We start from the raw sequence: 19,407 nt of genomic DNA on the forward strand, positions 1-19,407 counted from the left end.
TTTGGTACTTTTAACAAGCCGAAAAACAAGCGCTCGATCTTTTTGTGTAATAATCCCTCAGGTCCAAAATGATTAAAATCTAAAGGAGGGATAGCACTTCCAGTCACTTTAACGAGCTGGAGAGGCCAATGGCTCGACAATCTTTTCATGTTTTACGAGTCAGTTGAAAAGAGCTTAAAGGAGACTCGTCTTTGAGGAACGAGTGATAAATTCGGGTAGCAGCTGATTCCAGGTAAGGTTTGGTATTTCCCAATCACGGCAATGTTACAAGGATGGCTAATAGGATCACTCTTCACAGCTGTTCCTCAAAAGGGGTAAACAATCAAGTGGAGGTGAATGATTGGCCAATACAAAGTGGAGGTGATGATGAGAACACGACCAAGGCTTCAAAGGCTGAAGTACTACATTCACGATGGTTATTTACCGGAAATTGGTTCATTTTTTAATGAGCTTAAACGCTGGGGAAACATTTTCTCCTTGCTTATGTTTATTTTTTAACGAGCATGAAGTCCACGTTAAAACTACGCGATGCGGGTTTATTTTTTAACGAGCTTAAACCCTGCAGTAACACTGCTCGTGGCGGGTTTATTTTTTAACGAGCTTGAACCCTGCAGTAACACTACTCATGATAAGTTTGCATGCCCCCAGCATAATAATTCAAATCGAGGTGCATGCCCCCCAAGCTTCATTGCATTCAACTCGGTGGTTGGAATGAAGGTTTACCTTTGAGATTTGGAAAGGGGATTTGTTTCATTTTTTAATGAGGTTGACACAGTAAAAGGACTATCCTCATGACTCCTTATTTCATTTTTTAACGAGGTCGACACGAGATAAGAACCATCCTCGAAATCCACTGTATTTACAATATTTGATAGAAAATCAAAAACTGAAGGATGATTAAGGTTGCTGGAATAATCTTCATGGTAATTCGGAAGATGGGAGCGATGGTGGTAATCTTGCCATGGTGCCTCTCCTATCATCATTGATTGAATGATTCCTTCGTTTGTAGAATGTACATGCGACGAAGGATCTGAAGAGGTGACATATTCCTTAGACCCATCTATCCAAACACTCGATGAGCGTTGATTTGGGTTTGCCCCCGAGGCCAAGAAAATTGATTGCTACAATATTTCTAAAATGGTGATGATCCATGCTGACAACATATTTAGGAATCTTCTGAATCCATTAGATATAGAAGATTTCATATTGCAGGTTTCCACTGTGGCCACTTCCGCCAGATTACTCGGAGGTGGTAGGGAAAAAGTACCCATTAAGGCAGGGTCTTTTAGGAGGCCTACTCCAATATTTTGAAGTGAATGATTGCTTCCATGGATCATTGGAATGCTTCTCGTAACTTGTGAACTATTGGGGAGAAATGTTTGTTGGTCGACGATTGTAATTCCTCCTTGGAACGGAAATGCAATCTTCCTGAAGTAGGTCGACACAACTGCGGCCATGGCATATATCCAGGGCCTTCCCAATAGGATGTTGTAATCGAGGTTTCCATCGATTACTTCAACATCAATTTCTACTATTTTTCCCCCCAGTTCAACTTGCAAGTTACTTAAAATCCCGTATGGAGTGTATGATCGTCCATCAAATGCTTTTAACATCGTTGATGATCGCGACAAGGGTGGTGAGCCTAAATTTTTCCAGCAACTAATCGACATAATACATGTAGATGCCCCCTCATTAATAATTGTTCGATGAATAGTTTTGCTGAGGGCTTTCACTTGAATAAGGAAAGCTAGTTGAGCTGGTAACTCAAGGTCATATCCTTTGTGATTAGAGGATACAAGATTGGAATCCGTTGGGTCAATCCCACCTATTACTGATAATAGAGCCTGCTTTTGGGAGGGGCAATTTTGCGGTACCTCAAGTGTAGACATAGCGGACGATGATTGGGTCGGGTCCTATACTATATTATAACTCTGTGCTACTTTGGCACGAGGATTAAATTTCGATTTGTGTACTACTCCCTTTGGCAGATTTATCATTGGCTTAGGAATGATGGGTGGCACAACTTTGGTCAAAGTTGTTGTCGAACTACTAGGTTGTTCATTAGCCTTGTTATTTGATAGCTGTGGATTCCCGTAATCTTTATTCCTTGTCAAAGCATCATTTTGCTGCTCTGAGATAGACAACATAAGCACTTGGGATCGGGAAGCATTTTGATTAGCAACCAGTTTGGTTCCCGGGTTTGGAAACGGATCAGTCAATACTGCTGAGGTTTTTGAACTCTTAAAGAGTTTCTTAACTTCAGCTTTATGTGGACAATCTCTCGTCCGATGATCCTCATCGCATATATGACACCCTGTAGGGGGTTTCCTTTGCCCGGAAGGGTTTGCAGAAGGTTTTTCAGGAGATGACTCATCCTGCTTCTTTTTTCTCCCTTTCTTTTTCTTCTTTCCCCTGGTTGCTTCCGTTGTTTGCCCTTGTCAGTCGACACGGCATTTACCTCCGAGGTGAGAAGTTCTTCATTTGCATTTTGATCAGAAATCTTACGGGCTTTCTTAGATGTAGCCTTTGTCGATTTTGTGCTTGTCGTACCTATCACGCCATCACTGGCATGAGAGTATTTGTTTGATTTAGGAGGGGGAGGAACGGAAAATTCCGGTCTAGGAGCATCAGGTATTTTATCGTAGAGCATGCCAGACTGAGTATAGATCAAGTCTAGATATTGTGCACGAGCAATAACTTGCTCTTTAGTGACGACTCCTCCCTTTGCCACATCTTCTGTGATAGAAGGTAATAATGACTTAATAAACCATTCAGCTAGCAGCTGATCAGGAACATATGTTTTTACCATTCTGTGACGACGTCTCCACTCATGAATCTGATCAGATATGTGAGTGGTCGTTGTCTGCTTGAAATTGGTAAGAAGTTCTGTTCCCATTTCGTACCTTATCAGTAACTGAAAATGGGTTAAAAAGGTTGTGGCTAGGGTACTGAAGTTGTCAAACGAAGCTCTGGGTAATTCGATATACCATTTTGCTGCCGGACCAATTAACGTCCTCTGAAAAAGGCGAAGCCTAATCGAATCATCGTTTAAGGTGTTTGATGAACACCACAGATGAAATGTCATCACATGATTCGACGGGTCTTCACCCGGATTTCCATTAAATTTAGGAATATTTGACGAAAGTTTATGCGGAATCGCCGGCCACCAAGGGGCGTAAGCAATTGGATCATTCGTCAACTGGTTTAGATCTGGTAATTCTAGAGTTGCTACAAAGGGCAACTGTTGATTCAGGTTAGGCGAAGCATACCCAGGATAAGATGGAATCGCCTGAGCAGTGGGTCTTTGCATACCAGCATAATGTATTTGATGCTGGTAACTTTGATAAGGTTGATGGGCATAACCATTATAATATGGTTGTTGATAACCGCTTTGGAAATGCGGTTTCCCATTACTTACAAAGACTTGTTGCTCAGGTCCTTGATATGACCGCTGGAATGGCGGTTGCTGAGATTGAACTAGCCATGGTTGTTGTACCATGTGTTGTTGTCCAATACTGGATGATTGACCAAGATGAGGAGTCATAGTACTTGTTTGAGCCTGAGTCGCTCCAGATAAGGAGGCACTAACCTGAGGTTGTGCTTGAGTCGTTGAGACAAGAGGCTGTTGTATTGCAACCTGAGAAACTTGGGGTTGACATACAACAGGTAGCGCTTGTACTTGCGATGCAGTCACTACAGCAGGTATAGTGCGAATATTCGACATAGGGTGGACTGGTTGCATTGAATATACAACCCTTGGTTGTTGAGGCAGTATTGGTACCCAACCGCTGGATGTAATTCCAGTTTGACCTGAACTTTGTTGTAAACTCCCATATGGTTGTTCTCCGGGAGGGAACAATGAAAAGGCATACTGCCCTCCATATGGTGTCAATCCAGTACTTAAAGGGTAGATTGGCCTTTGAAGACACATTGGATCAATTTGTTGAGTTTCAACATAAGAAATACAAGATGATAATCCGAATGAAGAAATAGGAACTAACCATGTCGTCGAAATAGTCCTTGATTGGACTCCGGCTTGTTGTTGATAACTTGCTGGGACAGATGGTATACTGGCGAACATCATTGGAGTAGCAGCAGGAGGCTCTACCGCTGCTGCATCAGATGACACAGTCCTGGATGTCGATGTTGTTCAGACATATCTAGTCTATCCAAAAGATTTTCTAGCGATTCTGCAAGAACTTGCGATGAAGGGAGACTAATTTCTAAGACCAACGATGGAACAGTGACATTATTCCGATTAAAATAAATTTTAGATGCTTTGACACAAATTGTTTTTTCAATTTTTAAGAGTCGAGAAAAAACAAAAGATGACTCTAGTCGCCTTCGATTTTTAATGAGCCTGAAGTGACAAGTGCTCAGATGGACCTTTTCCGTTAAGGAGTCTGAAAAGGAACGAAAGGGACTGCTCTGGAAATCTAGGCAGAGGGATTCCCGAATGCTGTGTTCAGTGCATTGCGATCGATAGGGCGGCAGACACGGCTTCCTATGGATAAAGGATTAAGCCTATTGTGGTCTCCCAAAATATATTCGACGATACGTGGGAGCACAAGTCCGTACTGGCACTTATCTTCTCAAAGTGGAGGAATCACCCAACCAACAGTGAAAGCAACAGTTACCAGGTTTTACGATGCCAGAATACGTCTCTAGCCTAGACTTCTAGATGTTGTGCGTTAGGTTCCAAAGCGTTGTTAGATTCATTAAATTTATTTTATAGTTGATCTTTCTTAAGAAATTTTCCTTTCAGGTTCACCGCATGATGTAGATGTACAATTCCTAAAATGCAATCTAAGATGATAAACAGTCTTTTATCTTCTTTGTGCAATGAAAATCCTAGCTACTAAGGAAAGAAAGACGGAATTCTTTCAACAAAGAGCAAATAGCACACACTATATGCACTGTCCTAAATCAAACCAATCAAACAGTCTAAATGCAAATGCACATGCATGTATTTGTTTTCAGCCTTCTTAATATGTGAATGATAAAAAGAAAGCTAATGCACAAATCAGAATTATTTTTCAAGCAACAATTACTAACAAGTTTCTTTTCAAATTCAAAAATGAAGACAATGACAACACTTTGCGATTTGGAAATGAAGACTTGCTTTCGACACTAGAAAAACTACAAATTCAGATCAAATACAACAGTAACAGGGTAATCGACTATCAAGAGCAATCAGACTCTCTTCTATGACTGAAAATGACACTTGCGACACTTTCAAATCAAGAAATGACAGTACAATTACGTTACTTTTTTGCAAAGGAGAACTGAAAATGACTCAACAAATACACAAAAACGTTTACAGTTCTTTGCACAATGGAGGCGGAATATCAGCAAGGAAAGGGGTTTCAAACAAAGGTGTACTGACCATAGGCAGCAAAACTCATGAATAGAACTGAAAAGAATGAACACAAAAACCAAAATTCAGGAACAATGCCTAGTCTGATCAACGCACCTGTAACACAGTGAATTTGAAATGCAGCGCACCTACTACACTCGGGAAGTGCGCTGAATTTTAGATTCTCAGAACAGAGAGTGCGCTGGGCCAGGGACGAGACTTTGTTTGGGTTCCGGGTCACAGTTTGCAGTTCAGTTCAGGGATTTTGGCCGAGCAAGAGGTAATCAGTAAATCAACAATAGGGGCAGATCTAAGGAGGTTACTAGAGCCACCACAAGGGCAATTAGAGAGTTTGTAAATCAGTTGTTTAATTCATAAACAAAACTCGGAGATTGACTGAAGTGGCATTTATCTACTTTACATTTGCATAGCAAATGCAGTTCGAAAGCTACCTGGCTCGACTTCAGGCTCCATCTGTAAGTTTATAAAGTAAACAAATGTAGATAAAAAAACAACCTAGTCGCTCCCCAGCGGAGTCGCCATTTTGTTACAGGGAAAAGTGTCTATGCAGAACTGCTAATCCCACTAAGGTGTGGTAGCTACCTTAGAAACAAACAAAGTAAAACTACTTTTGTTTTCCTTTATGAAAGATAGATGAGAGAAGAATAAAGGAGACCAACCTCTGTCTTGCGCTTGGTTCCTAGTTCGATTTTTCTCTCTTCTGATAGTCCTTTGCTACTTGCTTCCTTGTACACCTAGCTTCACAGAGTACCTGTAGAATCAAAGTAGCATAACACTATACAAGAACGTGGATCTATTATCATAAACAATCTAGGATCAGATGTAAATTGACCATACAAATGCATGAAACATAAATGACACAAGAGTATGGAGGAAAACTTGAATAGCTTTATTGATAATCAAGAAAGAGCCAAGAGAGTTACAACCAATTGTTCTAACCCAGCATCATCCTCTCAGCAAGTAAGCCCTTCTTCACCTCATGCAAATCTTAGATCACCCAACACTATGATGTTGCCTCAAGAAACCAACAGCAATTCCTTACAAGATGCAAAATTCCAGCCTCTCCCCTGGATCTATGGGATGAGAGATCTATATATAGATATTTTCAGAGGTGTGAGTCAACTCTGGGTTTTTTATGAATGTCTTCTCTCTGATAGTTCTTGATTCCACTTGGAGATCTCATTGATCTCTTACTCATCCTTGGGCAATTCTGAGAGGCAAGTGTCACAGGAGAAGTTTCTGGAAGATTCCATGATCATCCACCTCGCAAACTGACTCTGCCACTTGTCTTTTCTCATCCATCGCACCCCATACAAGGGCTTTTTGAAATGCAACGCACTTCCCATGTGTACAAGGTGAGATGCATCGCACCCTCGCCATGGAGCAAGTGAAATGATCCAGTTTTGACCAATTTTGAGTAGTTTTTCATGGAGAACTTCTGGGAGATGATGTAATTAGTTGACCTTGCTCTTTTAGGGGTTGGAACAACACCTTTAGGGACTTAGGAGACCTTAGTTTATGGACATTTATCATTGGGGTTGCAGTGCCCAAAAATGTCTATAACAAGGTTGCCCAGACTTGTCGATAGGAAACTGAACGTCAATGTGAGTGTGAATGCATGGTGATACTAAGTGTAAGCATAAGTGAATGATCATGTATGTAAATAGTGAATGATAGATTTAGAAAATGGAACAACATGCATGTGGGTGAGGCAAGTCACCGAATCAACGACCGTTCATGAAAAACAATTTTGTGCATGTGACAGCAGTGAGATAGCAATGAAAATTGAAATAGGGCTAGGACAAGCTAGTATACATGTAAACGACATCAAGCATTCAAAGAAATAAAGGAAACAATACTCACACAAGTGAAAACAAAAAAGTGACAGAAGTGGAACACAAGGCATGGAAAGTGGGCTTACCCCAAAACAGCTGAGTTGAATGTGCCAACTTCTCCTAGATGTGATATGGGATGTCAGAGCTGCAAGGTTGATGTGAGGAATGAGCTCTACAGTTTCCATTGATGAGTTTTGATAACATCGAGGTTGTGACGAGCATGCCACAAACCTAGGGAGAGCAACACTTGGTGGGAGGTTTCTGAAATGATCCTTGCATGTAACCTCCAACTGCTAAACATAGATCCCTGAAACAAGGGATGCCTTTGCATGCTACCATGAGAGAAGTAGTCCATGCATGCAAGTTTGTTTTTCTTGGTGTCGGAAGGAACTGGTCAACTCAGCTGCACATGCAAGAGGCTTCTTGACTGCTGGGAGAAAATGCGCATTTCTAATTGGGAGCTGGGCTGGCTTCCCAGGAGATTTGTGCAATTTCTGTGCAGAGAAACTGATTGTTGCATGAATTTGTGCAAATTCTAGGCTGAGAAGCTCTGCTAGGGAAAATTTCACAATTTTCATTGTGAGTGTTGGCTACCAGAATTGTGCAATTCTAGAGCCCAGCAGGTTGCTAGTCATGATTGCACAATTTCTGGATGGAACGATGGTTTCCCTCCAGAATTGCGTAATTTCTTGGGGGAGCTGCTTAATCTGCAACTAGACCAAGTCTGGGTAATCAACCTGTGAGGGGAATGCATCGAGTTGTGATCAATAGGTTGCATTTGTGTAAGAAAAACATTGAAGCTTGTGAACTTGATGAAGCAAGGCAAGCTGCTGTGAAGGTTGGAAGGGAGGATCCAAAACGAAGCTAAGGAAAATTTTTGGAGGGTCGTTGTAGCTGCTACAACATATTTATTGATATATTTTGGTTTATTCCGAGAATAAAGAGGAGCATAAGAAACAATTACGGTTGGTGTTGTAAACCTTAAGAGAAAAAAAAACTGTATGCCAAATTTAGTAAATGTGAATTCTATAAAACTAGAATCGAGTATCTAGGGAATATCATCTCAAAGGAGGGGTTAACAGTTGATCCACATAAAGTAAAGGCCATGGTTAACTAGTCTATACCCAAAGATGTAGTTGCTGTCTGGTCCTTTATGGAGGCTTGTGGGGTACTACCACGGGTTTATTTAAGGCTTCTCAAAACTAACTTATCCCATTACCTCTCTAAAGAAAAAGGGGTAAAATTTGAGTGGATGGCTAAATTTCAATTGAGTTTTGATAAACTAAATCATTTACCAACCACAAGTCCTATCCTAAAACTAGAAATTTTTAACAAATAATTTACAGTGTGTACAAATGCATGTATGGAGGGGCTGGGAGGAGTTTTACTGCAAGATAATTCTGTAATAGCATACGAGTCAAGAAAGTTGAAAAGATATGAAAGAAATTACGCTCTATAGTATATGGAATTAGTACTTGTTATACATGCCCTAAAAATGTGAAGGCGTTACTTGTTGGGCAAGAAATTCAATCAGCCCAACATTAATGCAAGATGGGCTATATGGATGGCCTTCCTTAGAGAATTTGAATTTGATATTAAGCATATGAAAGGGAAGGAAAACAAAGTAGTTGATGCTCTAAGTTGACATGCTCACACTCTAACAATGGTAACTATTAGTAGTTTTACAATAGACATCTCAGAGAAAATTAAAGACTCTATGCATAGGGATCCAAAGTAGCTGGAAATGCAACAAAAATTGTAGCAATTTCAAGTACCAGGATATGCAGAAAATGAGGAAATATTGTTGACCTACAGAGAGAAATTTTATGTACCCAACATACCAGAATTGAAAGAAATGATACTCGATGAGTATCATAAGAAGCCATTTGTAGGACATCCGGGATACTAGAAGATAATAAAAACTTTTAGGAAAATGCTCTTTTTGCCAGGAATGGAAAAGGAAGTCGTAGAGTATTTATCGAAATGTATAGAGTGCCAACATGTTAAGGTAGAACATCAACACCTGCTGGGTTGTTGAATCCACTACCTATTCCTGAATGGAAATGGGAGATAGTTTCACTAGATTTTACCATAGGGTTACCATGAACAAAAGAATAAGATGATTCCATTATGGTGGTAGTGGATACACTTAGTAAGGCCATCCATTTCATACCTGAATAATCTACCTATGGTACCACCCAAATCGCTAATATATGTATGAATGAAATCTTCTGATTACATGGTGAGCCTAAAATGATAGTATCAGATCGAGATGCCAAATTCACCTCAAATTTCTAGAGGGATCTATTCGGAAGCATGGGTACTAAGTTAAATTTCATCACAACCTACCATCCTCAACACATGGAGACTAAAAGGATCAATCAGATTTTGGAGGATATTCTTAGAATGTATGTGATGGATAAGCCTACCAAGTGGGAAGACTTTTTACATTTAAATGAATTTGCATATAATAAAAGCTATCAAAACTCCATAAAAATGTGCCCGTTCGAGGCATTGTATGAAAGGAAATTCCATACACCTCTCAGTTGGAGTCAACCAGAGGACATATTGGTTTTGGGCCCATAAATATTAAAAGAAATGGAACAAATGGTGTGGAAAATTTAGCAGAATGTTAAAGAAACACAAGACCGACAAAAGAGTTACGCAAATAAGAAAATAAAACATAAGGATTTTAATGTTGAGGATCATGTTTATCTCAAGGTGAAGCCTCAGAAATGCTCCTTATGGACATGAACCTGCTAGAAATTATCTCCATGGTTTTGTAGACCGTTTGAAGTTTTGGATTGAGTCAGATCTATAGCCTACCAATTAGAATTGCCTAGTCACCTTAAATTTCATAATTTATTTCATGTATTTTTATTAAATAGAATATGTACATGATAGTACTCATATTATTCATTGGAAAATGCTATAGGTGGAACCCAAACGTGATTTCCAGCCAGAACTACTTCATATTCTAGACAAGAAAGAGCTTTGGCTCTAGAATCGAGCCGTTGCTTAGGTTAAGGTGCATTGGAGGCATTTTACTCCTAAGGAGGCCACTTGGGGACTAGAAGAAGAAATGTGAAGGAAGTACCCAACATTATTTCTACAAACTAAAATTAAAAATTAAACACAGAGGACGATCTAAATAAAAGGGAGAGAAAATGTAATACCTCTCCTCCTCTGGTAACGATTAGTACTTTTATTGGTTGTGATTATCACTTTTAGTTGGTTGTTAAAAATCATACTCCCCTGATATAATGATGTATATAAATCTTTATTGATATATAAATAATAAAATTGGAAACATTTGAAAGTTGAGCTTTTGTAGAGGAGATTCTAAATAAGATAACTTTCCATGATAAGAATTCTAGAAAGGATTATGGATAAACTTAATGGATGGGAGATAAAGATACATTAAGACCTTAATTGGAGATAGATGTTAAGTTTGGGTTAGCACAAAGCGTAGCTAAAGATAAAAAGAAATATTTTGGCTAAAAATAAAGAAAGAAACCCATAAAGGGAGACACCGCTTTAGAGAAAAATCCCACATGGAAAGAAGGAATAAAATGCCTATTGCATAGGGGTGAATTAAAGAAGCATAGTTCTATGGTTGGGAGGCGAGAAGTGCTCAATTTTCAAGTGTCTTCTGACTACAAATTTTGTGGTTAGGTTATGATTTACATTGCTTTAACTAATTAAGGTCAATGTTGACTACTGAGTTTGTTATTTAATTCTAGATTAACGTACAAATATATTATATATTGAGACCTAGTATCTGATGGTCAGTGTAATGGTAGTAATGATGATTGTAACATTGTATGCTTACAGATTAGGAAAGAGTGCAATATGTATTTCTGTAAATTTTGTAATAGTGTGCTTTAAAACAAAAATAAAAATAAACATATAATTTAGGTATAAAATAAAAATAAAAATAAACATATAGTATGTCAGAAAAGAAGGCCTAGTATAGAATCGACATTGACGAGAGGAGCAACATATCCCTCCAGTCTCAAATTTTCCCAGTTAGGACACCTAAAAGGAAAATTAAGATATGATACTCGACTCTTACGATAAGAAACACTTAACTAAATGTGTATGTAGTCAATAAATAGTAACAGGGATAGAATACTGGAGAAAACTCAGGGCTGAGTCCAAAGTAAAGAAAACAGCAGAGTACACAAATTTTTTAGCAAGCTGGAAAAACCGCACAGGTAAGTTGTATATACGATACTAATTTAAAACAAAACACAATAGTTATACGAAATGAAGAACACCCACTTAAATACTACACACTGAATATGGAACAACACTGGTAACAAGGGGAATACATGTAGTCCGGTAAACCAAACATAAACTATGCAATGGAATTTGAAATGGAAAATTAATGAGCCTAAATTCAATACAGATATATATATATATATATATATATATATATATATATATATATATATATATATGGACATAGATATAGATATATTCACTGTAAATCTCATCCAGATGATGTGTGTATACATTACATAGATCTTTAACAAAATGAATTTCAAATACAATATATGTCAAGCAAAAGCCCCATACTGGGCTTGCATTATGAACAATATAAATTATCCATCTTACTGAATACAGAGTTACACCGATTAAAAATGAGACATTTAGTATTAGAGGGTACAAAAAAATATAAAATGAATCACTATGTGGCGAACCATCAAGAACCCACAAGACATTACATCGTGCTAGCGAAATTTAAACCATAAAATCCATAGGAGGCCTCAAGCCATCATAGCTTCCATGATTAAGTGGAATATAAATAATAGAGAACTAGGAAGAGTAGTGAAGCTCATTATGAACATCAACATCTAGAAACCATCGGAGCAAGGAGCCAACAAACCTGGAAAAGGGAAAAGAGCAGCGATGTGTTAAAGAGAGGAATGAAGCCTACGAATGAAAAATTCGAACCTAAATATGTCGGTTCCTTCGTACTTGCATGCAAATGGAACCAACAGAAACAGGAGAAAATAAGTAAGAGAAAAACCCAGAAAAGGGAAACGAAATACCAAACCCTGAAGGCAAATGTAACCAAGTGATAGAAAAATAAATGTTACATTTAACTTGTTGGAGGAAATCAAAATACAGGCTTTAGAGAAGCATCAACATGTACAAGGTCAAAGAAAAATAGAGTCAGTATGAGTCCCAGGAACTAGTCTCACTATAACCAATCACTTGCAAGAAACTAATAAAAGAACCAGGTGAGGTTACCTGCAAGCACCCAGGTGTTCACATTAGGTCATTTTTGATGACCTGGTAGAGCCTTCTACTAGAGATGCCATAATGTTGAATACCACAAATAAAGGGGATTATGAGCTTAAGCCTCTATCTCTAGGTAAACCATCCAATTAGCCAAAGGAACCCTGTATTTAGACTAAGGGTAATTAAGAAGAAAAAAAACACTAGAATAAAAACCCTAATACCTGAAAATGCATGCCCTGTTAAAGCTAGTGCTGCCATGAGATAAATTTGTCCAAAGGAGTAATGAAATACACCGGATAACTATGCTTGAGAGGTATTATGAGATTGTTGCGGGGAAATTCAAAGTGAAAATCCTTTCTTGAGAAGATACATGACAGAATGAACATGTGGATGGGCGAACGAGATGTTGGAGGGATTCTGCAAGCCAAATGGAAGTTGCAGGAATGATTTTAGTGGAGCTGAGAGGGTAGTTTGGCTTCATTAAGCTACAGACCAGAGCCTGCAAAACCCTCCCCTTAGAGTGCGGCGGCAACAAAAAAGCGATGGTGAAATGGCTAGAAAGGAATTAGGGTAGGGTTTTAGGGTTAGAAGTGTAGATCCCACCACTGAATTTCACCTCAGCAATTGTGTTAGTTGATCATAATCCAAGTCGTGCTAAGAACTACACCAAGTTCACTTCACCTATCAAGTGAATATCACTATGTGGCAGCAAGATAGTAGTATCTACTCTGGCATATTGAATAATAAAAACACACAACTCAAACATAAGAATATGAAACCAAATATACAAGGTGAAAAATCATTATTCCTTCATCCCTCTTTTTCATAGGTATCATGTTATTGGCCTACATTAATAAATAGATATAATACTCCACATTGGGTAAACCCTTTAAAATGAATACAGTAGAAATAATACCCTTGTATCCTTTAATTTTTAGGTAGAAGGACGGGGTATAGAGTCAAGAGAACCCTAAGATTAAGCTAAGGGTTATTAAAGGTCTATATAGACACCTTAATTGTAGAAATCTAATATTCTCCAAGTGTAAAATGCACATATTGTGGTGAAGTAAAATTATAAGTGCAGACACAAACAAATTCCTCTAGCCACAACTGATACATTCTATGGAATATTTCCTTAGGTTAGAACCAATTAATATGGCCTATCTCTTAGAACTCTTATCCCATTTGATGATGTCCTTGCTTTCTCACTCCAGCTATCTCTCGCTTCCTTCTTCAAACACCTAAAACAAGTAAAAAACTGCAAGCAACAATTGTGATAATAGACAAATTGTAATTCAACCTACTTAACAAGTCAAGAAACATTAAGCCATGAACATGTAAGATGACACATCATGTAGGAAATCAATCGATAGTTGCATATATCTTGAATCAAGAATAGATTACAACCATTGTCTTAACGTTATCATTCTCCTTTGGCAAAACTAGGTTCCCACACACTTCTGCTAGCATTCCATGATGGCCTCAATAATAGTAGTTTTAAGGCTCTTTCCTTTAGGCTTCACAAAAATACCAAATTCACACTTCTCGCTCACACAACTAGAGAGCTATAACTATGAATAGCTTGTTGCTTACTCCAAACTTAATCAGCACTACCACACCAATATTAACACTTCAACACTAGCTTGTGCTTGGGAAAAAGGGAGGTTTATATAGGATGAATGGATGGAAGATGGATCCTCTTCTCATGGGAGAATGTCTTATCCCTTGAGGTAGCTTCATCATTATAGGGGAAAGGAGCCCAAACTGACATCCTCGACCCCATCCGACCAAACTATTTACTAGACTTTTGTTATGAAGCTTCTAGAGCTGGAAGCTTTGACTCTTTATTTAAAAAACTTTCCATAATAGGACCAGTGTGACTGGAACATAGTTCAGTTGCTCGGTTGGAACAAGGGGAAGAACTAATCTCTGCATATTGGTGTGAGGAAGACAAGGGCCATTAGCGCTGGTCTTGCAAACTGGGTAAAACAGAAGTTTTAGGAGAAATGATGCAAAAGGGAATTGTTCTGCTCATGAAGAGGGACACAATGGAAGTTTCTTCATGAAGGGAAAGCAAGTAGGGTTCACCGTAGAGGTCCTCCAGGATCAAAGAACGGAGAGTACAGGGATAGTGACAAAATGTTGTGTAACACATATACAGATGTAATAAAAGAAAAACTTTATGGATGCATGCAAGTGACACAACCTAGTTAAATTAACCTTAGTAATATATATATATATATATATATATATATATATATATATATATATATATATATATATATATATATGCATGAAAGAAAAAAAAGTATAGTTGTGATATGGAGATCTAATAGAAAACCCTAATTTTTTCTAATACTAATGATTATTTGCAATTATGAAAACAAATTACTTAATCTGATCTTTTGACATAAAAAGGGACAGACTCAAATTATCTCAGCAATGAATGATCCTTATTTTGATTAATCAACAATCCACAAGATCAAACCTTGAACCGTAAATTGAAAAAACAAAAAATTCTTCAAGAAGGCAACCCAAAACATCAAATAAAAATATATAGGACATTTCCAAAAGGTAAACAGCTCTAACTAAACATAGAAATCAAAAGCTTATGTAATCAACAATGAGAAAGCTTAAATTCTAAAAAATTTCCACATGTGCACAGGAAATCAGTATAATTCAATGCATATAGGCACTATTGATAAAGATAAAGTGCACATAAATATGCTCTATGACTAACGATGAATTGCGCACCTCGAGAGAATTTTAGAAAAAATAAAAATAAGCCAAACAAATCACAAAATTCAAACTTTTGATATATTTCAGACACTTAGACAGGGCTATGACGAAAATATTGAAATTGAAAACAAGGAGATGATGGAGAATGAGAGGTCCCCCAGAGGAGTCACCAATTTTTTAGACAGAGTAATCCTTCTTGCAGACAAGATGGATCTCCCTAGATATCAAACAAAATCTAGTAACCAACAAGACAATAATTTCTACATTTCCTTGGCTTATGATTCATTGGAACAAATAATATGTGAGGGATCACTTACTCGTTTAACGAAGTGCCTTTTGAAGTCCTTTCAATGCCTTCTATAGTTGGCTTCTCCTTGATGCTTTAGAGGCAATTTTAGTGCTTTCCACAACTTTTCCATGATGTTTCAAAGGATACCTGCATAGATAGTAACACACAAAGGATCAAAGCATCTAGCATATAGAAACAATGATTAATGAAGTTTTTAACTCAACATACATCATAAATTGAATCAATGACCAATCATAAACGAGTGTGAATGATCAAGGAAGCTCACAAATAGTATCACAATAGACATGATTAGGAAAGAACAATTTTTTTTTATTAAATAAAAGGGAGAACAATCTTACAACCTCATTGCCTTGATGTTACAAGCCTCTTACCATGATCTCTGACCTTCTCCTTGGATGAAAAGCTTTCTAACCCTATTTCTACAACATAAGCCTACCTTCAATGGTCCTCTCCAATCCTCTGGCCAATAAGAGGAGGTTTGGGATCCTCTTCTTAAGGGATGAGATCCACAAATGGTTGGATAGGGGATCCACAAAGAGAGGGAAGTAGCCCCATGATGGGAGGGATTAGGCTTGAGTAAGCATCAACCCAAAGTTGTTATTTGGGAAATATTGGATTGATAAAGATTCTATACTTTACTTTTTATATTTTACTTGCATTGGTTCATGTGTGCAAGCCATAGTGTAAGACAAAGAACACTTTTTGCGCTGACTCTAATGGTCACTTTTGCGTATGCCAAGAAATTGACTATGGAACTGCACAGAAAATATAAAACTAGGTTTTTAGGCCTTGTAATCTAAGAATTTCATTCTCATTTGGTTTGTTTAGGTTATAGAGTTGCAGGGGGGTGCTTCGGACCATTTCCATGGGTAGTGAAAGATCCATATTGATGGTCATTTTCCTAATTCGAAAAAATGACATGTAAAAATTAATCTATTGAATAAAGTGATTAGATGACACTACATAGATTTTGTGGATCATTGGCTTTTGTTATCTGATTGTGTAGGTTATAATAATAGCTATCGAAGCTAGGATTGGAGCATTCAATCAAAGGAAGGAGTAAATCATACGATAGATTCTAGGTATGATGCATCCCATCATCTATTTACTTTAAGGAAAACATTATTCCTTTTTCTTTTTGTTGTTCTAGGTCAGTCCACCAAGCCTAGGGAATATACTTATGTTTTCAATCGTAGATTCCACATAACAAATTGGCGACTCCACTAGGGAACTATGTATTCCCTTGATGGTTTCCTTTTCCATTGTATTTTTCTTACATCTTCTGCGGAGCTTTACTGTCTTATTCAATCAAGAACAGACCTTGGAAAACCTTTCAATGAGTCTCAATTACAATCCTTGTGTCGGAACTTTGCATCCCTAGACCAACACATCCTTTGGTCTTCTAGCAAAGCGTTGCATCCCAACTAAGCCTTCTCTGTTCATGCATTGCATAGAACTGATGCATCCTTTGCACCTAATTTAGCGTATATTCATGCACAAGTTTGTGTTTTCCTTTCTTTTCTCTTTGATCAACCTTGTTCCAACTGCTCTTCCTTGAGTCTTTGAGTGTCTTGTGCTCCCTCTGAAGAATCCATTTGATTTAAATTTTTTTTTTGTATATTTGGTAAGAATTTGTTTAAATATTTTCCTTTGTTCTTATCATTAGGTTTCTTTCAAATTAATTTTTTTTTGATTGAGTTCTTAGATGAATTGGTGCTCTAGTCATCATTCTGAAAATCTTGCTTGAATCCGTGATTAGACTTTGCATCTTAGTTTTCTTCATTTTCAAAAATTAAGTGACTTGAAAAGAAAAATCTTCCCATTAGCATTTAGATTTTTTTTTTTTGTGCATTGAAATTGGAACAATTGTATTGAAAAGGGAATTGCATTTTGCACATTGTTTGTTGTATATTGTTTGCTACATACTCTTTGTATTTTTTGTATTTTCCCTTCCTTAGAAAAATTTTCATTGAATGAGAAAGACTTCATTTCCTCATGCTAGTTTTCATTTTAGGATATTCAGGTGACATTCACGGTGAGAGCCAAAAATGAATCTTAATTGAGGATAAACAATAAAAATTATTGAATCAACCTAAGGAGTATTTGTAACATTAACACAAACATTTAGATGTCTAGGATAGAGGTGTTCCAATGTCATTAAACATAGCATCTATCATTGTTTTGTAGTGTTGTATCCCAGGGGTGAAATATCATTCCACATACGTGAGTGTATAGAATCACTATCCACGCACATTTGGGTATAGTGGACGACGCTCCATGCATGTAAAGTAGAAGGGAACACTCTCATCAAATGGTTACACATTAGACAACACTAATACAAATTGCACTTCCACATACCGTCGAGTATATTTTGGAAGTCCCATATAGTTTTCTATCCTCGGCATATGTAACTGAGTCGGTTGCCTTGTATACCATGCTACACCGAACACAACATTCAGGGATATTTCATACACGTACTTTAAGTACTTGGTTCGCCAAGGTGTATATTATAGTTCACAATTTCTTGGTAATCCTTTATGCCTATATTACCCTCTTTTTATTTATTTTTGTGTTAATTTATAAAATTTAGTAATCAATGTGGAAGAAAAAATTCCCCCACTTCGTCATTCACGTAGAAATCAAAATAAGCCTCCTCTTCCACTAGAGGCCACTCCTAGTTGTTGTCGGGAGCATAAGAAGAATAAAAACACCAAATCAGGAAATTCATGAACTACTTCTAGGCCTCCTCTTGACTATGATCAACCAGAATCATGTTTCCCTTTGAGTACTGAGACCGAGATCACCTGTAATCATGCTGGTGAATATGACACAATCGAAATAGAAGTCCCTAAAACTTTATTTCTTGAGGTTATTGAGCATGAATTTCTTGAATCATATACTTTACTTCTTGAGGTTGTTGAACCTCATCCATATTCATTTGTTACTTCAGGTCCTTCCCCTTATCTTCGTTTATCTCAGATCTAACCTACAACTATATATCTTTGACCGAAGGTGATCCTCTTCTATACGAACATTTGAGTATTGAAGAGATCCCGCAAGAGGAACCTCATCTTTCTACTCTTGTTGATTGGAGTGGACTCCACTTTTATCAGACTGTTCCTCTTTCTCCTTTTTAGACTCCAAAAAAAACTCCTTTACCTGATTATTTGGACTCACCCCTATATTTCTCGTGACAATCTTCATTGGGATTGTTAACCATGACTAGATCTAATTTTACCTCCCAACCCATGTCCACCACTGTGGTTGAGACATCAAATATTGCTTCCTCATCTACGTTTGTAGCATCACTAGAGGCACATCTATATGGTGGCCTGTCCATCCCACCTGGTTATCAGTCTATATCTGGTACCTTCTCTGGTGCAACTTCCACTCCTTGTAACTCTCCCATGTCATCCATTTTGGGAATTCCATATGGTACTTATCTTATGAATGCTACACAACTTGTTCCTTCTCCTCTTCCTACACCTACAATTGAATAGCAGGTTGGCCCTTATGTTAGTGGGGAAGTTTATCTTTGACAACCTAACTCTCCTTATGTTGGGTTCCCTCCATCTAGAAGGCAGTTGCCTCCATCATCCCCTTCTCCTATGGAAGGGTGGAAACATATTGTTGGTATACCTCAAATTGGTAATTAGCCTTATTATAATCCTTCTTACCCTCGGATTTCTTCAAGTATTTGGAAAACTACTTTTTTCGTCTAACCCGGTTCATTTTGGGATAGATTGATGAATCCTCAACCCGTGTTGTCTTTGTCTCAAATTCATACCCATCCATCCACACCTTAACAAGTTCAAATACATGTAAGTCAACCTTTACAGGTTGTCATTTCATCTCAACCTATTCCATCAGTATCTGGTGCCCCTCAGGTTCCACTT

Source organism: Pinus tabuliformis, chromosome 3_2 (assembly GCF_031772625.1).
Source record: "Pinus tabuliformis cultivar Carrire ecotype Pingquan chromosome 3_2, CPIR1, whole genome shotgun sequence".
Taxonomy (NCBI): domain Eukaryota; kingdom Viridiplantae; phylum Streptophyta; class Pinopsida; order Pinales; family Pinaceae; genus Pinus; species Pinus tabuliformis.